Source organism: Daucus carota, chromosome 5 (assembly GCF_001625215.2).
Source record: "Daucus carota subsp. sativus chromosome 5, DH1 v3.0, whole genome shotgun sequence".
Lineage (NCBI taxonomy): Eukaryota > Viridiplantae > Streptophyta > Magnoliopsida > Apiales > Apiaceae > Daucus > Daucus carota.
In genome coordinates, this window is record NC_030385.2 from 45,200,459 (window position 1) to 45,205,874 (window position 5,416).

General features: G+C 35.1%; 1 long non-coding RNA gene across 6 annotated transcripts; it reads right to left on the bottom strand.

The window, feature by feature from the left end:
• Window positions 1–890: 890 nt before the first annotated feature.
• Window positions 891–5,028, bottom strand: LOC108222946 (uncharacterized). 6 transcript variants are annotated; one of them, XR_001807093.2, is made up of 3 exons: window positions 4,352–4,799; window positions 2,493–4,264; window positions 891–1,190 (listed from the first exon to the last, which is right to left on the bottom strand). It is a non-coding gene; the product is annotated as an uncharacterized LOC108222946 (long non-coding RNA). The 6 variants fall into 6 exon arrangements; XR_001807094.2 differs by having other exon boundaries at window positions 891–1,226; XR_010292154.1 differs by lacking the exon at window positions 891–1,190 and adding an exon at window positions 1,364–2,050.
• Window positions 5,029–5,416: the final 388 nt, after the last annotated feature.

The window sequence follows — 5,416 nt, forward strand, 5'->3', positions numbered from 1 at the left end:
TGTAGTGTTCTTTGATCACAAGAAACCTCTGTCTCGAAATTATGTTACCAGATTTCTGTTTAGAAATTACGGTTTCCTACTTGTACTGGTATGAATGGAAGTGCCGCGAGGGCAAACTCAATTCACACAGCAACTTGTCGTTGCAAATGGTTTACCAGGCATGTACCATTGTAGACCCTATTAATGTCGTTTTCGTGCTGTTTTTTGGTATCATTCAAGAAAAATAGTATTTTAGGGGGCGTTTGGATCGTGAGTGGAAATGAAAATCGGGAATAGAAATGAAGAAATATGGGATGAGTATCCCAAAGGAATGTAAGAAATGATTTACACTTCGAATGGGATTGGTTCCCAATCTTATATCACAAAATTGCAAATACAAACACCAACACATAGGTTTGAGATTCCGATTCTCGTTAACCTTATTAACCATGAACCAAATGCCTCCTTAGTTGTTATGTGCAGTATTTTTTGAACTGAGACCTTAATTACCAGGAGTTTGGGGAGGAGATTTGTTACTGTGCAAATTCTCCCATTACAAGCTTTCTTCTTTACCTACAACAGCCGATATTGATCTGTCAAGGTAGGAGATACAGCGGATTGCACGACAACAAGAGCTTCTGAGCGAAAATATAAATCACCAACTGAGATATATTACATCTCAGGTTTTTTCTGCTTTTGTTGAACTCAAACATTCTCACCATTTTATTGCAGAGAGTCTATATAAAATCTGGTGGATCTTATTGATTTGTAGTAGTTGATTCAGAGTGTATTTAAATGGTAAAGAGTCCAAGATCATGCATAAGATGAGAAATAAGGGTAAGACTTTTGATCTGTTCGTATTTGGATTAATACTCTATTTGATCACCGAACTTGACCAAAATTTTTGGCTCGTCTACCAAGTGAAAAATGATTTCAATTAAATAATTAAGCTATCTAAAAACTTACAATCATTTTTTTCCATCTTTTTTCATCTGAAATGACTAATTTGACTTTCTTCTAGAGAATCACAATTTCATCTGAGATGATTAATTGACTTCTACTAAACTTATAAATAAGAGCGCCTCACGTATGTGTCAAAAGAAGTCTCGCATTTCTCTCGGCGATATATAGCCCTTGCCCTGCTTGCTTTTGATAGTAAATCCGTCTTTTTTGTTTAGTAATTTCCTTTCCGCTCCAGTTGGTTCCATCTTCTGCATTGATATTTTAGCATCAGCTATTCAGCTGTGCTGGTAAACAATGCACACAAGAATCATGAGGTCGTGCTTTACTCTTTTGAATATTTTCGGTGTATAATGTATCTGAATTTCATCATTAGCACAGGAATAATTGGACACGCTTATTGCTTGAAAATAAAGGACAAAAATTTCCAAAAGCAAGTGCTATATATCTCATTTCTAAAAAATAATACAAGCCGAGCACGGTTGGATAGCCCAGTGGTTAAGGGCTTATCCTCTGTCGTCCCAGGTCTTGGGTTCGACCCTGGCTCATCTCGAAAATATCTTAGAACAGATACTCACTTGTAAGGCTATAAGCCATATTTGTCAAAAAAAAAAATAATAATAATACAAGCCAAACAAAACATTATTGGACACAAGACGCAAAATATAAATCCAAACACCCCTTCAATGCTACAGGCAGATAAAGAACCCAGGTGGAATCGAACCACCAACCTCTCAAATAATCAAATTTGAGCGCTCTTTCCAGTTTGAGCTTATGGGTTCGCTTTCGCAATTTCTCGCAGTTTTAACACACGTCATTTACCTAAAGAGTTTATCCGAACGCATTTCCCTACAGAACTGTATAGATGTGTAACTTCTTTCAAACAACGTTTCTAAATGGACATTTATCTTTTAATGCCTCACCATCCTTTAAAACCTCACTTGAAATTCATACAGAGTTTAACAATTTTTTGCCAAGTCCAAAACAAGGCAAATCTTTCCTTTGGCAATCTGACCCAGTAACGTAAAAATATACAAATCATATTCATATCCATTTGACCACAGGAATGATTTCAACAACTCTGTAATTGATTATCTTTTCGTCCATTAAACTGCAATTATCAATATTCAACTATTAACGTAAATTATTATTTTAAACTGCAATTATAATCATCACCATATCATCAATGAAAAACCACTTCAAAAAATATCTTCTCAAAAGTTTATAAAACAACTTTTAAAAGAATAAAAACTCAGTTTAACCACTCAATAATTATTGAAAATCATTTGTAAAACGGGAGCTGCTTTGGAAAATGCAGCTTAATTTATATGAAGTCTCCCTTTTCCTTGATCATTAGTGTGGATATTTCTGTCACTTAAAATCAAGAATAACAGTATATTTACAACTAGCACATGGATAATTAACAATACACATTCATGCCTTCATTCCTGTCCGCCGGAGTACCCAAAAGTTAAGATCAATAAAATGGATGCATAAAACGTTAATACCAGAAAATTTAATATGGCAGTAGCGTAAAAATTAGGATTAGTTACCACTCCCATCCAAGAAATTTAGCAATCCTGGACCAAACTAGCAAGGCTCCTGAAGATTCCATCCAGTGATACTAGCTAACAGCTTCAACTACATTGCTCAATTTTGAAAACTACATAACTTAATAACATAAAGTACAGAGCATTTCACCAAAAAATCAGATGACTAATATCACATTAGATTAAAAACAGACCAATACTTTCAAATAAACAGCAATCATTATATCCGCTAAAAACAAGAGCTTGTTAAAATATCAATTGATATGAGCGCAGACTCGATATATATCTTAGAAACTCAGATAACTTGCTGATTGTGAAGAACTCGGCAAAACAGGTACATACTTGAGATAATTCCACCTGATGAGTGAAGCATATGCAAAATTTCGGTCGAAGAGATACAGATGCAATACAAAGACCTTTAGCCACCATGAGAAGTGTATCCATTTAACTGCAAATTGAGTCTTGAAAGGCTTCTTAACCTCATATATCTCTGAACAAGCATCATCCATCCCAGCAGCATAATCCAGTGAAGCGGGAATCAAACACATTCCCATGACCAACTTCAATACCAGTACACATAAGCATTGATGGTTCTTACAAGAAACCCTGAAATGACCATACTATATATACAAAGCCCTACTGGCTACCATTGTTCAATAATGCTAACAAACTTTTACATAATACAAAAAATTTATACCTCCAGCGTCCATGAAACTCAGATAATATAATTAACTAGTCAAAGAATATTAGCCGGAAAGTACTGCATAGAAATTGCTTTGCAGTGTACAAATATGTAAAAGAGAGAGATATCAAAATAGACTGTCAATTCTTGTTTGTGTTGGTGTTATCTTTGTGTGAGAACAAATATTTACTTCAATTTTTCAGGGTAAAATTAGTTTTTATGGTTTTCATGCAATTTATATTTGTCAAGAGAAATGCAAGGTATTGAATTGCAGACTGGCTGGAACAAAAAAATTAAAATTATACTCAATGGACAATGAAATTGTTTAACGCTATTTGAAGTTGGGTTATGCAATGCTTTAATACATAATATGGCTACTGTGCGTGTTAACCAAAGCAGCTTTAAAGTGAATAGATGTTTTTGCAATACCAACATATGTTAAACTAAGTCTGATAATTGAGAAAAATACGAAGAGCAAATTGTTGGTACCTCGAGTTAGGGAGACGTTGAACATGCTGCTGGTGATCAATCCATGAATTGCTTGCACATTTGTATTACCGACATAAGATGCATCTAAATCGATCTTGTTACCGTGGTATTCGTGCGTGCTATACTGTTGAATTGATAGATATTCGGGGACGAGTGCAAGAGAAAAGAAAAATGACACGGCGACACAAAGTGAAGGGAGAGCCGAGCAAAAACCTCGTGCCATCTCCCTTCAAAAACACAAAACAAAAATTTTTATTAGGTTATTTTTTTGACCTGCCAAGCAAGCGCACCTGACATGGCAAAGGCCAGACTCACACACATTTAACACACACGAACAATAATCAAAACATTCCCTCTCTGTACCTCTCTTTTTATCTCTCTCGCTACATATAATTATACTTATCACAGTCGCAACAATAAAATTAACATTTTCAATACCAATTCAATTATCTTCGCCGCCAGAGAGAAGCTTCAATCAAGAAACAACATGTCGTATGCGCAACTTCCTGAAAACGCCTCCAAATGAACACAAACAAACGGAGAGAGTCACATATCGCATCACCAGAAGTCCAGAAAGCTTCATCTGCGTACATTTCGAATAGACCTGAAACAAAAAGTTCAAAATATCAATACATATACACACAAACACGTCAAAAAACTCAGATCGGAAAGGTATGAAAGAAAAATTCACCTGGAACGCCTCCGATTGTGTAAATTCACCAGAATCACAGATCGGACCATCCGAAACAACCATAACATCTAGATCTATCGGATAGATTGAAACAAGACTCAATTAGCCACATATCTACCGATAAAATAGGCAGAAATGAAGCTAAAAGCTACATGTACAACGAATCGAATCACTTCGCGTACCTCAACAGATCTATACAAACACATATCGATCTAACCTATCTCCGCCGGAAAATCTCTCCGTCAAGAAATCTGACCGTGAAACATGAACCTCCGGCGCCAAACAGCGATAATCCATAGCCAAAACGTAGATCTGTCTCCGATCTACACGGATCTGGCCTATACATACACAAATATGTAAGCATATGTTGTGTGTATATGTAACAGAGAGGAGACGAGAAATGAAAAGGAGGAGATAAGGTGTAGAAACGAAAGGCAGAAAAAAAGAAGAGACGATTAGGGCATTATATTGACGCGGGGAGATGATCGAACGGCTGAGAATAGAGGTGACGTGGAGGGTTTCAACGGTTGAGATGAGAAACGTGATTAAGATGACTAATGGGCTGCGTGGCTTGGTCTTGACATCTTGTGGTGAATATTAGAGGTGTTGTATACGTTTCTTTCAACATGTGTCATCGCTGGCCTCACGCGTCTTTCCTAGAAACGACATCGTACAAGAAGTTCGTTCAGAAGATATTTGGCGTTTGAATAAATTATTGGAGTTTTTCTTAAAAATATTTAAATTGCAATTTCTTTTCAAATATGTCGTGCAATCTTATGTACAAGTTTAATATTATTGTTGCAACCGTAACAATCTGAAATTTTATTCAATCGTACAAACTCGTGTATAATTTTAAACATTAAGTGTATTTTTGAAAAAATAATAATAGAAATACGGATATTTTGATAAATATCTAAAATTATATATATTATTTTTATCACTATTCAATTCTTCCATAATAATTATATAGTTGAGAAATATATAAAAATATGACATCCTTTAGTAGATTCTTTTACAAAAAGAAATTAATTTTTGAATTATAAAAAAAAAATATTAAAAGGTTCT